The 23,885-nt window shown below is 43.1% G+C and overlaps 1 long non-coding RNA gene across 1 annotated transcript; it reads left to right on the top strand.

The window, feature by feature from the left end:
* The first annotated feature begins 2,777 nt into the window (after positions 1–2,777).
* On the top strand, positions 2,778–11,258 carry LOC103632951 (uncharacterized). Its single transcript, XR_002263639.3, has 3 exons — positions 2,778–3,188; positions 3,988–5,572; positions 8,076–11,258. It is a non-coding gene; the product is annotated as an uncharacterized lncRNA (long non-coding RNA).
* The last annotated feature ends 12,627 nt before the right edge of the window (positions 11,259–23,885 follow it).

Raw genomic sequence — 23,885 nt, 5'->3', positions numbered from 1 at the left:
AGCTTGGGGATTATTGATTCGGCTTTATCCGGTGTCTTCCACTTCCACAATATTCTCTACACTCACGTTTCCTTTATGTGCTCGAAGTATGTTTATTTTTTCGTCGAGCTGCGTCCTTTCGACCATGTCAAGCGTCTTCTAGCCTAGAGCTTGCTTCGACCATGTCTGGCGTCTTCCAGTTCCACGACATTCTCTTCAATTGTGTTTTTCCGTGCTTCTATCGCTTGCTCGGTGAAGCTTGTATGCATTTCTATTTTGGAGCATGAATGGTGTGGTCCTACTTATTGATATTCGTCTGGTAACACAATCGGGAAGGTGACTTTCCATTTGGCATGCCTTTATTATTTCACAGGCATCCCCTTCTTTGCAGACCTCCATTTTTGGCTGCCTCCAATGTCACTATGACGTGTTATTTTGTTGTTTTCCTTTGGGCGCTGCATTCCATCTCTCTATCCTTCATATTGCTTCTTTGTTTTCTTTACAATTTTTAAGTTACTCTTGGTTTTTACCCTTCGATCCTTTCTGTGCTCTAATGTATGAGGTGGAAAGGCTTGTCACTACTAGATTTGTTTAGGTTTTTTCCTACAGCATGGGAGGCTTCCATATCTTGATTTGCAACATGGAAGTGTGTGTTTCTTGTTTAGTCTACTTTATATGGAAATAGAGTCTGGAAAAGTCAATTTTTTCCTTTGGGTGCCCCTTCAACATTGTGCTCCCCACTCTTGTTCCTTTTTATGGCTTTGAATCTATGATGTGCAGAGTTTATTTTCTTTTTCAGTGTTTCAGCATTTTTTAAAATAGAAAACTCGCTGCATTCCCTTGGGCCAATCGATTCTACATTCGATTCCTCTATGATTTACAATCTAAGCTAGGATGTGCATATTTTGGTTTTCTTTTTCCCTAGATTTTTTCATAAGCCTCGCTGCATTCCCTCTGGGCAATAGAGCGGCTGTTGTAGTGATAAACCTCCAAATACATGACCTGTTAGGATTGTTTCTAATTATTTGTAGCCACGCTATTCTTCAACTTTCGATTCTTTCAATTCGTCAGAGGGCAAGTTTGCTATTTTTCCTTCTTTTTTATATGTAACTTAGATCAGTTTATGGAAACAAATCAGCAGAAAAGGGTGACACGACCACCTCATTGACAAAGAAAGGTGAGCATTAGAATCATTTTCTGCACTTTGTCAAGTCTTCCGTTCGAAAATGCCTTCTGCATTTAGCGTATTAATAATACATAAATGATTGTTAATATGCTAAATTGTTAATTTGTGTTTTGACTTCATTGTAGATTCATTTTGGAACGGTGCTGGGTAGTACCATGCTCCTAGACAACACCAACGTGGTAATTACTTCTTCCCTTATCCTATTTTCTAGACAAGTAAGATTCCATTGGTGGTCTGTACATTACCTCTCATGATCTTTACCTATTATTATAGTGTATAGTCACCTTTATATATGCACATTATGATCTTCAATGTCATTTCCAAATGCACATTATATGCCTAGCTGTCTTAGACGCAATGTTGATTTTTTTTCCATGCTCCTCATGTTCTTTTTGGTGCAACAAGCATGTTATGTTGTCTCTATGCTTGCACACATGTGTGTATATTATGTGTGTACATATTCACATAAGGATATAAACATGCATACACATATACATATATATAGAGATCACTTTATAGCTGATCCAAGGAAAAAAGAGTGCATACACACACACACGGAGACATGTCAATCTATATCTGATCTATCAGGTCTGGAGACACTACCTTGCATAGGTATCTATCTATGTTGCAACCAAATAACTCATCTACAAACTCAAACAAATATGCAGGTTCACAACTGAAACTATATATGGTACCATCAAAACATGTTTTCACGATGTTATGAGGTCAGATTACAAATAGACCATGTTAGCCCAAGCATGAAAAGAAAGGCGAGTAAGTGATTTCTTACCATCTTAGTTCAAAAGAGAAAAGAAAAATACAATGTGTCTTATTAGATGTCTACCTTGTGATTTGATAATGAAATTTGTCATGAAGATCCTGGTAATATGTGTTACACCCTTTCGAACATACCTCATGCCAAAGCACGCCAAACTTCAAAATATGTGGTCAGATCTACCATCGAATATGATCATTATTACCACCAATTGAAAAGCCTCTAAATTTTTCAGCTTTATGGATATGATACTACACATGAAGTTAGCAATTGCGTACGCTCGTTGTCTCATGATGATGCTCCTGGTACCTCCATTCAACCAAGAGTTGTTTAGGAACTATTGAAAATGTTAGATGAAAGTATATTATGTTGTCTGCTTGCTTTACAACTAAACTGCAAGGATGAAAGTTAACGTGCCAAACTCCTCTTAGGTTTGTACTGTTTTGTGTACTATAATGTTTATCTACTCTACAACTATCATTTGCAGCTTAGTTGTGATCGTACCACGATATCCAACAGTCCAACATTCTACAACCACTTTGATTTACTATGCAACATGCGCGCTTGGGCGCGCACAATACACTAGTATAAGTGTTAATATGCCTATTCATAAAAAAACTTTGTCAAAGTTGAAAAGGTTTGATCAAAGACAAATCTAAAATGACCAACAGTTAGAGTAGTTTATTTTAGCTTTATTATAAGTCAATTTTCTCTAACTTATAAGATTTTTAAAAAATATATGTATTAACATTTATAAGTTTAGTAAATATACTACAGAAGCATATTTTATGGAGAAGTTAATGAATACCAATTTGATGTTCTAGATGTTTGTCTTTTTTATATAAAATCTGGTTGAAGTTAGAATAATGTGAACTACGATTTGGAACAGTTGGGTAATAATCTTCTGTTACTGATGTTCACATTTTCCTATTTGAGAAATTGGACTTTACAGAAATTCCAAGTTGACCCCGTGTAGGTGTAAACTGTAACCTGGTCACGGGCTCAGGGCCGCGCCCGAACTTCACACGACCGGACCAATTCGCATCGGCATCGAACACCTCTGCCCTCTGTAAGGAGACCCAACCCCACCGCGCGCATCCATGCCCCCAACGACGGCGGTGCGTCGGGCTCCCTCGCCGCACGCCGCGGGCGGAGCGAGGCTCACCGCGGAGCAAGCCTCTGGTCCGTGAGAAGCATGTCTCCGCAGGAGGCACGGCAACGCGATCGGTAGATTGCAACGGCGAAGAGGTGCGGGGTCTCCGCTGCCAGCCTGCCATTACTGTTGGTGATGGGCATATTGCAATGTCTCTATTTTGCTGTAGAAAGGGTAACACCTTGTGATTTTGTTAGGGCTTCTCATAAGCAACCTCTGCATCGTTATTACCTGTAGACCAGACCAGAGAGGGTACTGATTTATGTAAGTTGTAGTGCCCTATGGCTTAGTGTAGGATTCAGCTTTTCCAAATGCACTGTTTAATTAATGATGTTCAATTTTCACAAGCGTTACGGGTCAAAAAATTGAGTGGAAATGTTAGTATAGTTGAAAATTTCTTTTGGATACCATCCTGTCATCGCTATGCCATCACTAACAAATTATCGTTAGCGAAACTCCGCATCTGGCAAACCAACCCTTTGACATTAGTAAGATTGATTTCAATGAATCAACCATTACTTGTGAGACACTTCACCAGCAGAAAGTACATGGAAGCTTTGTCCCGCCATCAATCTTTCCACACCCAAAATTGCAATTCTCTGCATGTATGGATATCTTCCTTTGAAACTGCACACCTAAAAGGGTGCCACGATGTTACATTTTAGTTGACTGCTTTGCACGATAAGAATGTGAGCGGAAGTGCAGAACTTGTTCAAACCAAGTCATAGCGAAAACCTTGATAGGATAGGAATGGTTGCTGAATACATTTTTCTCATTACTTCGTATAGGTTTCAAAGGAGTCTGATGGTTGCTGCAATAACCGTGTTAATCTTCATATCGTCTAGAATTCGTTTAGGTTTTGAGTATTTTATCAGCCCATTTATTACTATGCAGGAGGTTATTGTGCTGTTCCATATGGCTGATTATGGAAGTTAATGGTGGTTGAGTGCAAGAAAAGAAGTATAACTAACACTGTAACGATCAAGGTATACAGAAACAGAGCTATTAGCACTAGTGATGAAAACAGTCTCATGAGTCGTGAAAGGTAGCTTCTACCTCCCTCATCTATTATATGATTTCCTGGAAGACTGCTAACAGGCGGCAAGCTTCAAAGATCATGTTCACATTGCCGTATCCTTTCTTAATCGGCGCTGTCCTTGTAGATTTACGTGAGGAACGTGGACATTGAGCTATATTATAGTTGGAATCTTCATGTTTAATCCTTTTACTTAATCCAACATGATGCTATCTTGTAGAAGGAAGTTCTCATTAGTGGATGACAAATGATCGCAAGAGTTTCTTGTGGCTGGCGCCACTGTGTGTCCCAGGTTCAGGGTGCTTTTATGTTTTGTGCAACAGTTTTGGGTTGTAGTTGGTGTTTCTTGGTGCCTAAACATGGGGCTGTTGTAACATTTAAACTTTATTCCTTATTGAATGAATACGCAGAGCTTCTGACTTCCTGCCGTCTATTTTCGAAGGAAAAATATATTCTTTATTCTAAAATCCTTGACAGATATAGATGTAGGTTACAATTTCTTTCTTTTTAGTATATATCACTGGGATATAGTTTGAATAGTGGTATTTCACAATGCTGATTTCGTAGTACTTTGAGCTATTCTAGTTACCCAAATAGTTGTATTTGTTCAAAAGGTGGACAAAAAGGGTGCTCATGCAGTCATGTGACTCACCATGATAGATTTTTTTAGCTTGCTGAGGTGCTAATTGCTATGGGGTGTCGATCCCATTACCTATGGAAACACATAATCATGTATTTATGTAGCTTCTCGGCATAAGATTCTTCCCATTTGACATTTTGAACATTGACTATAATTTTTTACGCGGTAACAATTTTTTATATGGCTCAATGAATTCAGCAGTTATGATCCAAACCTTTTGGGCATCTTTTTAAAGCATCTCTGAAAAACCAGCAAGCAGCAGTGGTGCAGAATTTACTGGACTAATTAGAGATATGACATTATTGTGGACAAAGTGTTATGAATTTTAATTTGGGTTACTGGAATGACAAAAAAAAATTGCACTCATTGGATCAGCTGAAACCTTGTTACAATAGATGGTTGATTTTTCAGAATATTTTTTTCCATTTGAGTTGCTTTGCCTGATTCTGTATGTGATTTTTCTGTCAGTAGGAAAAGCATTGGTATAATACTCTAGCAAAAACAAGGAAGATTCAGTTATGCTGCATATGTGTTATCTATATTAATTTTATGTTGTACATAGTATTACTTACTTAGTTATAATCTATTGCTTGCCTTAAACACTAGAGACAGCTGTCAGTTCTTTTTAAAAGTTTGCATTTGGTGGCCTAATAATTGATCAGCCAACTAAACGACTTTCTGTCTTCAGCTTGATGGTCACTGCTTGCTGACTGGTTTCAGACTGTTGGGTGCTCCAAGGGCAGCAATAGGGCTTGTCTAGAAAGTGAGGTACAGACGTAAGGCAACCTCTCATTCCTGATCAGGTAATATTTTCAGTATTTTACTTCTGCTGGTGGAATTCGTTTGTATCATATGCGATTGATTTATGCTAATGTCAAAAGCTCCCTATAACAGTTCAATTTAATGTTTTTTAACTAAGTGTGAAATATATTTTTGGTTTACGATGAGTTTGTAAACTTCAGATGAATAAGGTCCTTGCTCGAGGGCAGAACTTGTTCATATCTGTTTGGTGTAACCACATCTTAAACGAAGGAAATTCTGGTGTTACTTATACTCCAAAGAACAGATCAATATGCTTGGATTTCGGAATCGTCTTACCATTTTCTGACAATAGAATAGTTGCAGTTCGATAATTCACCAATATCTTGGATTGATGCTAGCTTGGATACAGTTACACTAGTATGGTACCTTTGCTGGACACATTTTTAGTGGTTTATAATTTAAACTATTCAATCTCATGCCTTGAACTTTTTGTTGGAAAAGATGGAATACCATGAAGTTTTGCCTGTAGGAACAGTTTGTATTTAGTGCCTCTCATGGTGCAAGCACATTTCCTAATTTTTGTGGTTATTCTTAAGGAACATGTATTAATTAAATGTAGCTACTCAGATAGTCAGGTCAGGAGCTCTGCATCTTTTCATTCAACCGGAATCCAATCTTTTTTTCTCAAGTTAACCACGTGCAGTCGTGCACAGAAAAACCTAAACGACTCATCTATTCTTGCAATTGACAAGTATTTTTTGGAAGTTGCCTCCCTGATCTGCAGCAGTGATCTGTAGATAAGTTCCAATCTTTAGTGAAAGATCTTTATGGAAAAAATAAAGAAGTTTACTTGTGAAGCACTTCATAATATGAAATTATGTGGTGTCACGTTTGTGCTCACATCATTAAACTGGATGCTAAGGACATCGCTGGAGTAAACCGCAGAGGAGGAACGGGCCTTAGTTGTGCTCTTTTAAGTTGAATAGATTAGTACTGCGTCATTGATATGTGAGAGAGATTGACCCGTAACTACTCTTGGTGACTGATTGATGGAAACACGTCAATTTGGGTTGTTGATAAACTTGTAATGTCATTCAACGTCAGTATCCAAACAACGACTAAATCAATTAATCCATTTACATCAAAGTTGTTTGTAAGAAACTTAGGCACGCATTCACTTGTTGTCGACATCCTTACTCCATGGCCAATAGTTGTTAGCTAAGCATTCATATATTCATAGCAGAACTAACTGGCTTATAATACAGTATGAGTTGCTAGAAGCTATATTTCTTCTAGATGAATTCACTCCACGGGAGTACAGTACCTTCTATGATTAAGAAAGATGGGTACGCAGTTTGTTTTCTCCTCGTCACTACAAAGGAATGCATATTTCTTTTATGTTACACTGTTATGCTGTCTTGTTTGATCCACACGAAAGAGTGTTGCTCCCCCTGCACTTTGCTTGGTTAGAAGCTGTACTTGCAACAAAAACAACATTTCACAGCAACAAGTTGTATTGTTAGTTACTATCGATGTTAATATCAGTTACTAGCGAAATATATGCTCTAAGTAATACATGTAGGTGTAATGCAGCTCAGCGCTGTTTGGGGGAGAGAGTTCAATCATTTCTCTTGTTCAATGGTACACTCACTGTTGTGTAGCAATTGAAGCATTTTGGAAGTATGGAAGGTAGTGTCTTAGACAGTTGACATGGAAACTGGGTGAGGCGAAGTTGTCACTTCAAAATATCATTTAATTGAATCTCCTGCTCTGGGTATAATTTCTAGGTGTTCTGTATATAAACCCCTTCAAACAGGAAGAAACTGAAACTAGAAGTTGTATAATTTTCGTCTCTGATGTAGAATTGTACATATAAACTGAAAGGTTTTTCTTCACCACCTTCTGTTAAGAATTTTTAGTTTTCACAATTGGTACAATTGACTCAAAAAAATTATCATAGAAGCACAGGTGTCTTTATAAAACATCCAAATACCTTGTCCTGCCTAGGATCGAACTGGTATTGTTGTTACATTTTTTTGCTTGGTCCTGGTCTAGTTTCTTTGAACTTTACCTCATCCGATCTGCAAATATCGAGGTATACTGCGGCCTTTGCATGCATAGAACATGCACACTATGTGCAGTTTCTTCAGAATGTGTTTTATCGATTATCGCCTGTTGCTGACTCGACAGATCTTTTGTGCTGTCTAGACAACTGTAATTCACCACTCCGATTATCTGGGGAAGTTAGGCGAACCAATTACACAAGTTTTGCTTTGCAAAACATCCTCTTAGTTGTTGATCGCAGCAAGAAACGGCTGTGCTTGCTAGCTAGTCATTTCGCTTTTAGGTGTTCGTAGGTAAGAAAAACATGCATAGAACCATGCAACGTTGGCACTTGTTAGACAGCAACAATGATGACATTGCCATTTGCTAGAGAACAATGTCAATGCGAACAAGAAAGACAGCTGTTTTTTTGTTCAATAATTCCCCCATCTCGTATCCTTGGACAAAGGTTAACCTGCATTTTTTGCTTCTGTCTTTCAGGCAGGAAAAGCATGTCTCTGACCAAACATAATCGCTTGGAGTGACTAGCGGAGAGGTAAGGTAAAGCTATATGCTCACTCCAGCCGCCAGAGACCAGCACCAATGTTTCTCTACGAGCTGCCTTTCTGCCGTTCCGCTGGCTCGACCCGATCTTTCTGGCATGACACCAGTCACCAGGGGGTTGCTGTCGTTTAAACTCGTCTGGATGCAATGTTCACCAAAACGCAAAACCGTAAACAACAAGCTATACGGCCATTTAAACGAGCAATATGGCCGATTTAAAATAAGAACATATACTTTTACTAAATAAAAATATACCTTTGCAAATATTTCTGAATTAATTTGACATTTTGACTGGCTATGGTTGATGTGATTCTTCTCTTTTGCTTGATTTGGGTGATTGAGTGCGCTAAGTTTTTTTTTAAAAAAAAATATGTTTATATCCAATCCTTTCCACAATTTGTTTAGACTTTTCTTGCATTTTCCTCACTTCTTTTCTAGAGATTAATCTAATTTCTAGATGCTCTAAAATCCCTTTGCTTGATCTCCAAATACTTAATTTGGATTCATCATCGATCAATCTTATATTGATACTTTTTTCTTGATTTTTAGAGTTTTAGAAATATTTTTGGAGATTTCAAATGATTTTAGCTTTTTCTAGAATTGTTTTTTGAACTAAAAACAGATTTTAGATGAATAAAAGATTGATAAGTACATAAATATTTCTAAGTTCACGATAGTTCATAGTTTTTAGGTCAATGTGTGGTTATTGCACTCAGTGGACCCTGTTGATAGCAATAGTAAGGTCTTGTTCAGTTCTTCCTATTCGACATGAATTTGATAGGATTGAAAAAAAATATGAAGAACTTTGACTTACTATGTATTTAAACTCATTCAATCATGCTCAATTTATATGGATTGTGATCGAAACGAGCATGCCCTAAGTAGGAATAGGCTTAGGCAAAATAAACCAAAACCGAAGAACCAAACCTAACTAATGGAAACCAAAACCAAAGTAATTGAAACCTAATTAATCATTAGAAATTTTTGTTCCATGTTTTAGAAAACCAAAAGAACCGAGATAATTTTGGTTCTAGAACTTAGAAGACTGGATTAATCGAAAAAATTGAAATGTAATAGAAGCACAATAGACTAATAGAATTTTAGGCATATCTCAATATAGTTTTCCCAAATCCTAAGTGTATAAGCATACAACCTCTTCAAATCAATCCATCCCTAATCCTAATTCTTCATCCTATCATCTACGTACTTTTGCTAAACTCTAAAATTATACTGTTTTTCTATATTTGCTAAACTTCGGTCTATTCGGTTAGAAACTAAAACTGAACTATTCGGTTTCGCCTGTGAAATGGAAATGTGCCTTTGGTCCATTTCTATAATGTTTTGATGATTAAGTGTCCAACACATACTAAGTGAGTTAATTATGTGCCAAATAAGCAAGAAGTGCAAATCATGTAACAATGTACATTTCTAGACTTAGTACATTGTTTTGTGTACTAACATATATTGTCTAAGTGCTAGAAACAGAGAAAAGAAGAGAAGAAAAGAATTGCAAATGACTTGGCTTGGTGCAGCTAAAGTCTAGCTCGGTCTAGTGCACCGGACAGTGTCCGGTGCGCCAGGCCAGCCTCCGGTGAACAGACCACTCTCGGGAAAAATTCAGCGACGTACGACTATAATTCACCGGACTGTCCGGTGGTGCACCGGACTGTCCGGTGGTGCACCGGACTGTCCGGTGAGCCAACGGTCGGCCGCGCAATCCGCGGGTGACGCGTGGCCCACGCCAACGGTCGACAGGGGGCACCGGACTGTCCGATGTGCACCGGACAGTGTCCGGTGCGCCAACTACCATGACTCTGCAACGGTCGTCTACGCCAGAATAGGAAGGAGATCGGCACCGGACCGTCCACAGTGATTGTCCGGTGGCGCACCAGACTGTCCGGTGCGCCACCCGACAGAAGGCAAGGATAGCCTTTCTTGTTGGCCTCCAACGGCTCCTAGCTAGGGATGAAAACGGTTTCGGAATTTTTCGGAATTCCGGAAATCGGTTCCGATTTTTTCCGATCGGAATCGTCGGTATCGGTATTTCTCGGAATCAGACTTGGTCATTGGAATTTTAGATCGGAATCGGTATCGAAATCGGTACAGTCCTTTACCGACCGTTTTGTTCGGTTACTGTTTTGGGTCGGAATTTACCGAAACTCCCAGCCCAAGTTCCAAATTTACAACTCATGGGCCAGGCAGCAGCCCACCACAGGCAAGGGCAACAAATCGGCCCACCACATCGGCACTGCAGGCGCACACAGAGCAGACCGCACACCACACACAAACACAACACAACTGCCACTTCTCTGCTCAGTGCTCCAAATCCTGCGGCGACAGTGCGGCACCGCGGCACCCATTGACGCATTGCCGGTAAGTAATCTGCGAGATCGAAATCCTAGAGAAGCGTAGTGTCGCTGGTGGTGAAGGAGCCGCCGTGGTCGCCGGTCGGAGATGCAGAGCGCTGAAGGGACAAGGGAGCAACCTGGGCGCCATGGAGGGAGCTCGGTTGGCGCGACGTCGTTGGCCGAGGAGGAACCGGAGATGGTGGCTGGGAGCTCGCGGCAAAGCACCACCGTGCCAGGGGAAGAGAGCGCCAAGCAGTACAAATAATGCAAGTTGCGGCCGCTTTTTGGCTCAGTGTTGTAGATTCCACTTTACTTTTTCCCTAGAATATCCCCGTGCTGCTACGCAACTGATTCTTCTCTTCCATTTGTCTACCGACTCCACTTGTTTATATTAAGGTTTCGAATTGTGCATCCCAGCATGATTCCACCATGAGTTGGTGTAGTCTTATAGCAAGAAATATTGTTTATTTGCATAATGAATATGACTCAGTTCAGAACTTCAATTATATCACCCAAAAATACTTGCTCTTTTTTGTTTGTACTCGGGGCATTTTATCGGTGAACAAGCGACATTAGCTCCAGTGATATGCTCTAATGGCTAGTGATGGTGAAGCTTCACCTCCACGGAAGCGTATGTTGTTGGAGTTGCCTTGTGACGAAGAAGGTGTTAATGTGAGTCAAACTGTTGGTGTGTCCCCATATTTGTAAACTTTGTTGTATTATGAACTTGTTATATTGACATATTTTCATATTGATATGGTTACCGATTGTATTTAAGGTTCTGACCGGTACCAATGTATTTTTCGTATCGAACTTTCGATTTCGATATTTCCGAAATACCGAGATCGTTTCCGTTTTCGAAGTTACCGTTTCCGATTTCGTTTCCGATAAAAAATATGGAAACAGTAACGATTTTAGTGTTTTCCGACCGTTTCTGACTGTTTTCACCCCTACTTCTAGCTGCCTTGAGGCTATAAAAGGGACCCCTAAGCGCATGAAGGAGTCACTCAAGCTTTCACTAATCATTCTAAGGCATCCAGACTCTGCTCCCGCGCATTCGCTTTGTTGTGTTAGGGATTTGAGCTCCATTCGAGTCGAAAACTCCCTATATGTCATTTGAGCTCAAGTCTTTACTTGTGTGCGTTGGTGTGCTGCGTTTTTGAGTCTTGTGTGTTGCTCTTTCCAACCTTACTCTTGTGTGTTCTTTGTGATCAATCTTGTAAGGGCGAGAGGCTCCAACTTGTGGAGATTCCTCGCAAACGGGAAAAGATATAAGGAAGAAAAGTCGTGGTATTCAAGTTGATCATTGGATCACTTAAAAGGGGTTGAGTGCAACCCTCGTCCATTGATACGCCACAACGTGGAAGTAGGCAAGTGTTACTTGGCCGAACCACGAGATAAAATCGCGTGTCTCTTGTGATTGTTCCTTCTTTGATTGTTTGTGTTCGCAAGAGCTCGTCTCATTGACTTGATTAACCCGCACTAATATTTTTATAATCAAGGTTGTTGGAATTTAGTGTTGAATTTTACAGGATCACCTATTCACCTCCCCTCCAGGTGCTCTCAATTGGTATCAGAGTCGTTCTCTTCACGCAAGGGACTAATCGCCCGAAGAGATGGATCTTAAGGGAAAGAGGATGGTGGTCAACGACAAAGAGAATGAGTCCCTCTTCAACGAGCCAAGGGACGACAAGCCCACTGACTCTGGCTCGAGTCATAAGAAGAAGGACAGGAAGAAAAAGAGGCACATCAAGAAGATCGTCTACTACGACAGCGATGAATCTTCTTATTCACCAAGAGACGACGACGATGACGATTCTTCGTCAAAGAAAAAGACGGTTAATCAAAACTATTCCTTTGATTATTCCCGCATTCTGTACAATTCAAATGCCCATTTACTTTCTATTCCTCTTGGAAAACCCTCACACTTTGATGGAGAGGATTACTCATTTTGGAGTCATAAAATGCGTAGTCATCTATTTTCTCTCCATCCTATCGTTTGGGAAATCGTGGAGAATGGAATGCATTTTGATAGTACGGATAATCATGTGATGATTAATGAACAAATTCATAAGAATGCTCAAGCTACCACTGTTTTGCTAGCATCTTTGTGCAAGGATGAATATAACAAGGTTAGCGGCTTGGACAACGCCAAGTAAATCTGGGATACCCTCAAGATCTCACATGAGGGAAATGATGTCACTATGATCACCAAGATGGAACTGGTGGAAGGCGAGCTGGGGAGGTTTGTCATGATCAGGGGGGAGGAGCGAACTCAAACATACAACAAGCTCAAGACCCTGGTCAATAAGATTAGGAGCTATGGAAGCACAAGATGGACGAACCACGACGTCGTCCGACTAATGCTAAGGTCATTTACCGTAATTGACCCCCATCTTGTCAATCTTATTCGTGAGAATCCTAGGTACACCAAAATGACGCCCGAGGAGATTCTTGGGAAGTTTGTGAGCGGACGCATGATGGTGAAGGAGGCTCGATATGTGGACGATGCACTAAACGGTCCACTACCCGTCTACGAGCCTCAACCTTTGGCTCTTAAGGCTACTAGCGGCAGGGAGGCGCTTCCAAGCAGGGTGGCACAAGTGGAGGCTGCTGGCCTCAACGAGGATGAGATGGCGCTTATCATCAAGCGCTTCAAGACCGCACTTAAAGGACGCAAGGAGTACCCCAACAAGAACAAAACAAGGGGAAAACGCTTCTGCTTCAAATGCGGTAAGACTGGTCACTTTATTGCTCAATGTCCCGATAATGAGAATGACCAGGCACAAGAAAGACACGGCAAGAGTGAAAAGAAAAAGAACTACAAGAAGGCGAATGGCGAGGCGCACCTTGGAAAGGAGTGTGACTCTGACTGCTCTTCATCCGACTCCGACGATGAGGGACTAGCCGCCTCAGCCTTCGACAAGTCTTCACTCTTCTCCAACGAACACCATATGTGTCTCATGGCCAAGGAAAAGAAGGTAAGCGTTCGAAATACCTCTAAGTATACTACTTCTAGCGATGATGATTCTAGTGATGATGAAGTAGATTATACTGATTTATTTAAAGGGTTTATATAGAGCAAAAGTAGATAAAATCAATGAGTTAATTGATGCTTTAAATGAAAAATATAGACTGCTAGAGAGGCAAGAGGACATTTTGTATGAGTAACATGACAAATTTGTTAGTGTTCAAAAGTCTCTTGCCTTAGAACTTAAAAGAAATGAAGTGTTGTCTTCTGAGATATCTGCTTGCCATGAAACTGTATCTAGTTTAAAGAGTTTAAATAATGATTTAAATGCTAAGCTAGAGGAAGCTAATACATCTAGTTCTTGTATAGAGCATGTTGTTATTTGTAATAGATGCAAGGATTTTGATATTGATGTTTGTAATGAACATCTTGCATCCATTACTAAATTAAATGATGAGGTGGCAAGTCTTAATGCTCAACTTAAGACTTGCAAGGTTGATTTTGAAAAGTTAAAATTTGCTAGGGATGCCTACACAATTGGTAGACACCCCTTTATTAAGGATGGACTTGGTTTTTGAAAGGAAACCAAGACCTTAACAAGCCAAAAGGCTCCCGTTCTCAACAAGGAGAAAGGGAAGGCTCCTATGGCTAATAGTTCTAAAAAATGTCATGCTTATATTTATGATAGAAAATTTTCTAGAAATGCTCATTATAATAGGAGTTATGATGCGTTTAATTCACATGCTATGTTTGCTTCTATCTCTACTTTTGTGCATGATAGAAGTAAGCCTAGGAGAAATCATGTTGTGTATCATGTGCCTAGGAGAGTATATAATGAACCTTCTACTATTTACCATGCTTGCAATACTTCTTTTGCAATTTTTTGTAAGAATGAAAAAGTAGTTGCTAGGAAGTTGGGATCCAAATGAAAGGGAGATAAGACTTGTATTTGGGTTTCAAAGGCTATTGTGACTAACCTTGTAGGACCCAACAAGAGTTGGGTACCTAAAACCCAAGTGTAAATTATCTTGCAGGTTTATGCATCCGGGGGGCTCAAGCTGGATTATCGACAGCGGATGCACAAACCACATGACGTGGGAGAAGAAGATGTTCACCTCCTACGTCAAGAACAAGGATTCCCAGGATTCGATCATCTTTGGAGATGGGAACCAAGGCAAGGTTAAAGGATTGGGGAAGATAGCCATCACATTCGAGCATTCTATCTCAAATGTGTTCTTAGTTGAATCGCTCGGGTACAACTTATTGTCTGTGAGTCAATTATGTAACATGGGTTATAATTGTCTATTTACAAATATAGATGTTTCTGTATTTAGAAGGAGTGATGGTTCATTAGCGTTTAAGGGTGTGTTAGACGACAAACTCTACTTAGTTGATTTTTCGAAAGAGGAGACTGATCTAGATGCATGCTTAATAGCTAAGACTAGCATGGGTTGGCTGTGGCATCGCCGTCTAGCACATGTTAGGATGAATAACCTTCATAAACTTCTAAAGGGAGAACATGTGTTAGGACCAACCAATGTCTGCTTCGAGAAAGACAGACCTTGTGCAGCTTGTCAGGCAGGGAAACAGGTGGGAAGCACTCATCACAGCAAGAAAGTGATGACAACATCAAGACCTCTGGAGCTTCTTCACATGGACCTCTTCGGACCTGTTGCCTACCTTAGCATCGGGGGAAGTAAGTATGGTCTTGTAATTGTAGATGACTTTTCTCGCTTCACTTGTGTGTTCTTTTTGCAGGATAAATCAGAAACCCAAGAGACCCTAAAGCGCTTTCTAAGGAGGGCTCAAAACGAATTTGAGCTCAAGGTGAAAAAGATAAGGAGTGACAACGGGTCCGAGTTCAAGAACTTACAAGTTGAGGAGTATCTTGAGGAGGAAGGTGTCAAGCATGAGTTCTCCGCTCCCTACACACCACAACAAAACGGTGTGGTAGAGAGGAAGAACAAGACAATTATCGACATGGCGAGGACGATGCTTGGAGAGTTCAAGACGCCCGAGCGGTTTTGGTCGGAAGCAGTGAACACAACTTGCCACGCCATAAACCGGCTCTATCTGCATCGTCTCCTCAAGAAGACCTCCTACGAACTCTTTATCGGTAACAAACCCAATGTCTTTTACTTTCGTGTATTTGGGAGCAAATGCTACATTTTGGTGAAGAAAGGTAGACATTCCAAATTTGCTCCCAAAGCTGTAGAAGGGTTTTACTAGGGTATGACTCAAATACAAAGGCGTATAGAGTCTTCAACAAATCATCGGGTTTGTTTGAAGTCTCTAGCGACGTTGTATTTGATGAGACTAATGGATCTCCAAGAGAGCAAGTTGATCTTGATGACATAGATGAAGATGATGTTCCAATGGCCGCAATACGCACCATGGCGATTGGAGATGTGCGACCACAGGAACAACAAGAGCAAGATCAACCTTCTTTCTCAACAATGGTGCATCCCCCAACTCAAGATGATGGACAAGTTCATCAAGAAGAGGCGTGTGATCAAGGGGGAGCACAAGAAGAACAAGTTAAGGAGGAAGAAGCACCACTAGCCCCTCCAACTCAAGTCCGAGCGACGATCCAAAGAAATCACCCCGTTGACCAAATTCTGGGTGACATAAGTAAGGGAGTAACGACTCGCTCAAGATTAGCTAATTTCTGTGAGCATTACTCGTTTGTCTCTTCTATTGAGCCTTTCAGGGTAGAAGAGGCCTTGCAGGATCCAGACTGGGTGTTGGCCATGTAAGAGGAGCTCAACAACTTTAAAAGGAATGAAGTTTGGAGCCTGGTGCCACGTCCAAAGCAAAATGTTGTGTGAACCAAGTGGGTGTTCCGCAACAAACAAGACAAGCACGAGGTGGTGACACGAAACAAGGCTCGACATGTGGCAAAAGGTTATGCCCAAGTTGCAGGTTTGGATTTCGAGAAGACTATTGCTCCTGTGGCTAGGCTAGAGTCTATTAGAATAATATTAGCCTATGCCACTCACCACTCTTTCAGGTTGTTTCAAATGGATGTGAAGAGCGCTTTCCTCAATGGGCCAAACAAGGAGGAGGTGTACGTGGAACAACCCCCTGGCTTTGAGGATGACAGGTACCCCGACCATGTGTGTAAGCTCTCTAAGGCGCTCTATGGACTTAAGCAAGCCCCAAGAGCATGGTATGAATGTCTTAGAGATTTCTTAATTGCTAATTCTTTCAAGGTTGGAAAAGTTGATCTCACTCTTTTCACTAAGACTTGTGACGATGATCTTTTTGTGTGCCAAATTTATGTCGATGACATAATATTTGGTTCTACTAATCAAAAGTCTTGTGAGGAGTTCAGCAGGGTGATGACTCAAAAGTTTGAGATGTCAATGATGGGCGAGTTGAACTACTTCCTTGGGTTCCAAGTGAAGCAACTCAAGGACGACACCTTCATCTCCCAAACGAAGTACACTCAAGATCTTCTCGAGCGGTTTGGGATGAAGCCCGCCAAGCCCGCGAAGACACCGATGGGAACCGACGGACATGTTGACCTCAACAAAGGAGGTAAGTCTGTTGACCAAAAGGCATACCGGTCTATGATAGAGTCATTACTTTATTTATGTGCTAGTAGACCGGATATTATGCTCAGCGTATGCATGTGTGCTAGATATCAATCCGATCCAAGAGAATGTCACCTTGTGGCCGTTAAGAGGATTCTTAGATATTTAGTTTCTACGCCTTGCTTCGGGATCTGGTATCCAAAGGGGTCTACCTTTGACTTGATTGGATATTCAGACTCCGATTATGCTGGATGCAAGGTTGATAGGAAGAGTACATCAGGGACGTGCCAATTACTAGGAAGGTCCCTGGTGTCTTGGAGTTCAAAGAAACAAACCTCCGTTGCCCTATCCACCGCTGAGGCCGAGTATGTTGCCGCAGGACAGTGTTGCGCGCAACTACTTTGGATGAGGCAAACCCTCCGGGACTTTGGCTACAATCTGAGCAAAGTCCCACTCCTATGTGACAATGAGAGTGCAATCCGCTTGGCGGATAATCCTATTGAACACAGCCGCACTAAGGACATAGACATCCTGCATCACTTTCCGAGAGACCACCAGCAAAAGGGAGATATCGAGGTGTTCCATATTAGCACCGAGAACCAGCTACTTGATATCTTTACTAAGCCTTTAGATGAGAAAACCTTTTGCAGGCTGCGTAGTGAGCTAAATGTCTTAGATTCGTGTAACTTGGATTGATCTATATCATACATGTATTTTATGCACTTGATCATGTTACTTATACATTTATTTATGGTGCTCAAGTTGTGCAAGGGATCCTCGGACCTCACAAGTCCATGTGTGAATGATGCACATATTTAGGGGGAGAAGTGCTACAACTTGACCCTTTGAGACTAACCCTTGTGTTTGAGTTACTTGATGTAGTCTCTAAGGTGCATTGAAAGGGAAAGGTGAACTTGGACCATGCAAAAACTTTCACTGCACTCCGGTATTAGTGTACTCACCTCCAAGTTCATTCGTATGCTCTTATTGCCTTTTGCTCTTAATTAACAATTTTTGTGAGACAATGGGGTTAAAGGGCCAAAAATGATCCCGTTTTGGTGCTTGATGCCAAAGGGGGAGAAATTAAGGCCAAAGCAAATGGATCAGCTACCACATGAGAATTTTGAAAATAGTAGAGTTAGAACTTTTGATTTGTCCAAAATACTCTTATTGCAAAATTTGGTCTCTTTTGGGGGAGAATCTATGATTATGGGAAAAGGGGGAGTTTTTGGCATTTGATCAAATTTTCCATTGGAATATCTCTCTTTGTGCCTAAACAAGTGTGTTTGACTTAGAGATAGGAAAATAAATTTGATTTGCAAAAACAAACTAAGTGGTGGTAAAAAATGATCCAAATATGTCAAATCTTGTCGAAAACAATTTTGTTCTCAATTGCATTGATGTTGCACTTCTTTTGGTTGCTTTTTGATGTGTTGGCATAAATCACCAAAAAGGGGGAGATTGAAAGGGAAATGTGCCCTTGGGCCATTTCTATAATATTTTGGTGATTTAGTGTCCAACACATACTAAGTGAGTTAATTATGTGCCAAACAAGCAAGAAGTGCAAATCATGTAAAAAGGTACATTTCTAGACTTAGTACATTGTTTTGTGTACCAACATATATTGTCTAAGTGCTAGAAACAGAGAAAAGAAGAGAAGAAAAGAATTGCAAATGACTTGGCTTGGTGCAGCCAAAGTCCAGCTCGGTCTGGCACACCGGACTGTCCGGTGGGGTACCGGACAGTGCCCGGTGCGCCAGGCCAGCCTCCGGCGAACAGGCCACTCTCGGAAAAAATTGGCGGCGTACGACTATAATTCACCGGACTGTCCGGTGGTTCACCGGACTGTCCAGTGAGCCAACAGTCGCCACTCGCCAACGCAATGGTCGGCCGCGCAATCCGCGGGCGACGCGTGGCCCGCGCCAACGGTCGGCAGGGGGCACCGGACTGTCCGGTGTGCACCGGACAGTGTCTGGTGCACCAACTGCCACGGCTCTGCAACGGTCGTCTGCGCCAGAATAGGAAGGAGATCGGCACCGGATCGTCTATAGTGACTGTCCGGTGGCGCACCGGACTGTCCGGTGCGCCACCCGACAGAAGGCAAGGATAGTCTTCCTTGTTGGTCTCCAACGGCTCCTAGCTGCCTTGGGGCTATAAAAGGGACTCCTAGACGCATGGATGAGTCACCTAGAGATGGCAATGGGTACCCGAATACCCGACGGGTTTTACCCAATATAAAGGCGGGTACATGATGATTTCTCTACCCGCGGGTATGTTAATGGGTAAAAACCTCTACCCGTTGGGTAGACGGCTACGAGTACGGGTTGGAACTACCCATACTCGTCTATCCATGGGTAAAATATACCCGCATCAATACAACTATAACCATCTAATAGAGCCCATCTTAGCTAAAATAAAACCCTTCTCTAGCTATCATTTGTCTAGATACCAAGTAATGTAATTATATGATTTGTTATATGTGAAGTTGAAGTTGTTTTTATATGTTTATTTAGTATTTTGAGTGATTGACATATTGGAATTTAAGACTTTCCTAGTGGGTGCGGGTTATCCGACGGGTAAAAATACCCGCGCGGGTACGGGTATGGGTAAGATTTTATACCCGAAGTATATATGGGTAACCCGACGGGTAGATTTTTTTTGATGGGTACGGGTATGGAATGGTACTACCCGACAGGTATGTACCCGTTGCCATCCCTAGAGTCACCCAAGCTTTCACTAATTATTCTAAGGCATCCAGACTCTGCTCCCGTGCATTCGCTTTGTTGTGTTAGAGATTTGAGCTCCATTCGAGTCGAAAACTCCCTATGTGTCATTTGAGCTCAAGTCTTAACTTGTGTGCGTTGGTGTGCTGCGTTTTTAGTCTTATGTGCGTTGCTCTTCCTAACCTTATTCTTGTGCGTTCTTTGTGATCAATCTTGTAAGGACGAGAGGCTCCAACTTGTGGAGATTTTTCGCAAATGAGAAAAGATATAAGGAAGAAAAGTCGTGGTATTCAAGTTGATCATTGGATCACTTGATAGGGGTTGAGTGCAACCCTCGTCTATTGGGACGCCACAACGTGGAAGTAGGCAAGTGTTACTTGGCCGAACCACGAGATAAAATCGCGTGTCTCTTGTGATTGTTCCTTCTTTGATTGTTTGTGTTCGCAAGAGCTCGTCTCATTGACTTGATTAACCCGCACTAATATTTTTATAATCAAGGTTGTTGGAATTTAGTGTTGAATTTCATAGGATCACATATTCATCCCCCTCTAGGTGCTCTCAGCCTGTCCTAGATAAATATTTCGGTTGCATTTTCTGGGAATCAAATTTTCTAAAAACTGAGGAACCGAACAGAACCGAAGAACTGAATGCCTAGACCCAAGTAGGAATACACATACGACTATACAGTCCCCACGATAGCAATAGTAAGTAGGAATAAGTACACTGTGTTGTTTGAAGTGGCTAAGGAGAGTCTCCGTAATAGGCTTAGAGAAATAAGTTCAAGCCAAAACATAAAACATGTATGACGGCCCAAATTGTGTGTGACATACAATGCCTATATGACTCAAATGATGGAAGCAAAAGATCTGTCTTAGCTTGAACATGTAATTATAGCTTAGCACCATAGAAAAATGTGGATACATCATGCTTTATTGGTCGCGATAGATTAAAAACGTCACAGGAGGCAAATGACCCAAAAATATGTAGTAGTGAGTTCTATCTAAGGTGAAATGAATATAAAGAAGCTCTATAAGACTAGTGAAAGGATTACTCAAACTAAATTATTTTACCAAATTAACAAATTATAGGATTGTAACATTGTCGATATGTATGAAGACACAAAATAAAAAAGTAGCAGCCTTTAGAAAGTTAATAAAGCAAATTAAATTAGAGAAGAAGCGACGTAAGAGGTGAAAGAGGATGAGAAAGAAGAGAAGTAGTTTACTTGCTATGTAATTTTTAATTGTTTTTATGAATTATGTGATTTTATTTATTTAATTGTGTAATTGGATGTAGATGTGTTTATATAACATAAAAGTCTAAAATGTGTAAAAAAAATTAATGTGACCCTAAAATAATAAAACTAAAGATTGTGTATAGCAAGATCAATTATTATAAGATCGATAGCTAAGACAACGTAATAGTAGACTGAGTCATTGAGATCCTCTAGTTTTACAAGCGTGCCCACGATCAGTTTTAGGCTGTGACGAGCAGACCATATATGATTATGTAAAATACTATTTTATATTATAAAGTGTATCATTTAAAATAGAAGATAAGATAGATAAACTAGTAGATAGCTTTATGTTACAAAATTAATAGGGTCTAAAATTAATTTGATAATGCAGCATAAAACATAAAACTTAGATTTACTGTTAGATAATTGTCGGCGTTTCGAACCCGGGAGGTCCCTGGACCGACGAGTAAATTATCGCCGCGTGCCCCAGCCCAGATGGGTCGGCGTGAGACGGAGCGCGAAGGGGGAAGAAGCCGGAGGGAGACATGCGTGAGAGGTGAAATCTCGCGGCCTTCGTGTTTGTCCCGCGCCCAGGTCGGGTGCGCTTGCAGTAGGGGGTTACAAGCGTCCACGCGGGAGGGAGCGAGCGGCCTCACGCGAGCGTCGTCCCGTCCCCACGCGGCCCACCCTCGTAAGAGGGCCCTGGATCTTCCTTTTATAGGCGTAAGGAAAGGATCCAGGTGTACAATGGGGGTGTAGCAGTGTGCTAACGTGTCTAGCGGAGGAGAGCTAGCGCCCTAAGTACATGCCATCGTGGCAGCCGGAGAGGTTTTGGCACCCGGTTCGTGTGATGTCGTGGCCGTCGGAGGAGCGCCGGAGCCTGACGGAAGGACAGCTGTCGGGGCTGTCGAGTCCTTGCTGACGTCCTCTTGCTTCCGTAAAGGGGGCTGAGAGCCGCCGTCGTCATAGAGCGTGCGGGGCGCCATCATTACTCGTATAGTGGAGCGAGCCAGATGGGACGCCGGTCTTGTTCCCCGTAGCCTGAGTCAGCTTGGGGCAGGGTAATGATGGCGCCTCCTGTTGACGTGGTCGGTCCGTGCCCTGGGTTGGGCGAGGTGGAGGCTCCTCCGAGGTCGAGGTCAAGTCTGTCTTCCAAGGCCGAGGTCGAATCCGAGCCCCTGGGTCGGGCGAGGCGGAGACCGTCGGCTGATGCCAGGGCTGAGTCCGAGCCCTGGGGTCGGGTGAAGCGGAGTTCGTCGTCTTCCGGGGCTGAGCCCGAGTCCGAGCCCTGGGGTCGGGCGAAGCGGAGTTCGTCGTCTTCCGGGGCTGAGCCCGAGTCCGAGCCCTGGGGTCGGGCGAAGCGGAGTTTGTCATCTTCCGGGGCTGAGCCCGAGTCCGAGCCCTGGGGTCGGGCGAAGCGGAGTTCGTCGTCTTCCGGGGCTGAGCCCGAGTCCGAGCCCTGGGGTCGGGCGAAGCGGAGTTCGTCGTATTTCGGGGATGAGCCCGAGTCCGAGCCCTGGGGTCGGGCGAAGCGGAGTTCGTCGTCTTCCGGGGCTGAGCCCGAGTTCGAGCCCTGGGGTCGGGCGAAGCGGAGTTCGTCGTCTTCCGGGGCCGAGCCCGAGTCCGAGCCTTAGGGTCGGGCGAAGCGGAGTTTCCCATGGCGCCTAGGGCCGGACTTGGCTGCTGTTAGCCTCACTCTGTCGAGTGGCACAACAGTCAGAGCGGCGCAGGCGGCGCTGTCCTCTTGTCAGGCCGGTCAGTGGAGCGGTGAAGTGACTACGGTCACTTCGGCTCTGTCAAATGGAGGGCACGCGTCAGGATAAAGGTGTCAGGCCACCTTTGCATTAAATGCCCCTGTGATTTGGTCGGTTGGCGTGGCGATTTGGCCAAGGTTGCTTCTTGGTGAAGACTGGGCCTCGGGCAAGCCGAAGGTGTGTCCGTTGCTGGAGGGGATCCTCGGGCGAGACGTAGATCCTCCGGGGTCGGCTGCCCTTGCCCGAGGCTGGGCTCGGGCGAGGCGTGATCGCGTCCCTCGAATGGACCGATCCCTGACTTAGTCGCACCCATCAGGCCTTTGCAGCTTTGTGCTGATGGGGGTTACCAGCTGAGATTTAGGAGTCTTGAGGGTACCCCTAATTATGGTCCCCGAAAGTAGCCCCCGAGCCTCGAAGGGAGTGTTAATACTCGCTTGGAGGCTTTTGTCGCACTTTTTTGCAAGGGGACCAGCCTTTCTCGGTTGCGTCTTGTTCCGGTGGGTGCACGCGAGCGCACCCACCGGGTGTAGCCCCCGAGGCCTCGGAGGAGTGGTTTGACTCCTTCAAGGTCTTAATGCATTTCGCAATGTTTCGGCCGGTCTGGTCGTTCCCTCTTGCGAGCTGGCCGTAGCCCGGGTGCACGGTCGGGTCCCAAGTTCTCGGGCTGGTATGTTGACGCTGTCAACGGTTTGGCCGAAGCCGGGTTTGCGAGAGCAGCCCCCGAGCCTCTGCACAGGGCGAGAGGACGGTCAAGGACAAACTCGACTTTTTTACATGCGCCCCTGCGTCGCCTTTCCGCAAGGAGGAGGGGGTGAAAGCGCCATGTTGCCCTTGGAGGGCGCCGAACATGGTGTCTCCAGCGAGCTGCTGACGGGTAATCCGAGTGGACGCCCGTGCCCCATTTGTTAGGGGTCGGCTAGAGGCCCGGAGGCGCGCTCCAAAAGTACCTGCGGGTGATCTGCCGGACCCGGTCCCCTTTTGACGGGGTCCGAGGGCTCGATGCCTCTCTCTGATGGGATTCCGTTACAAGATCGTTCCCGCTGGTCTCGGAAATGTCCTAGGGTACCTCGAGAGCGTAGCCCGAGCCTTGGTTATGTATCGAACGTACCGAGGGTCATCCCTCGCTCTGTGTCTGAGGCGGTTGTGAACCCTTCGAGGGGCAGCCTACGAACCCCTGA

The sequence above is a fragment of the Zea mays genome, chromosome 7, assembly GCF_902167145.1.
Source record: "Zea mays cultivar B73 chromosome 7, Zm-B73-REFERENCE-NAM-5.0, whole genome shotgun sequence".
Lineage (NCBI taxonomy): Eukaryota > Viridiplantae > Streptophyta > Magnoliopsida > Poales > Poaceae > Zea > Zea mays.
This window is presented reverse-complemented; position numbering and strand designations above follow the sequence as displayed.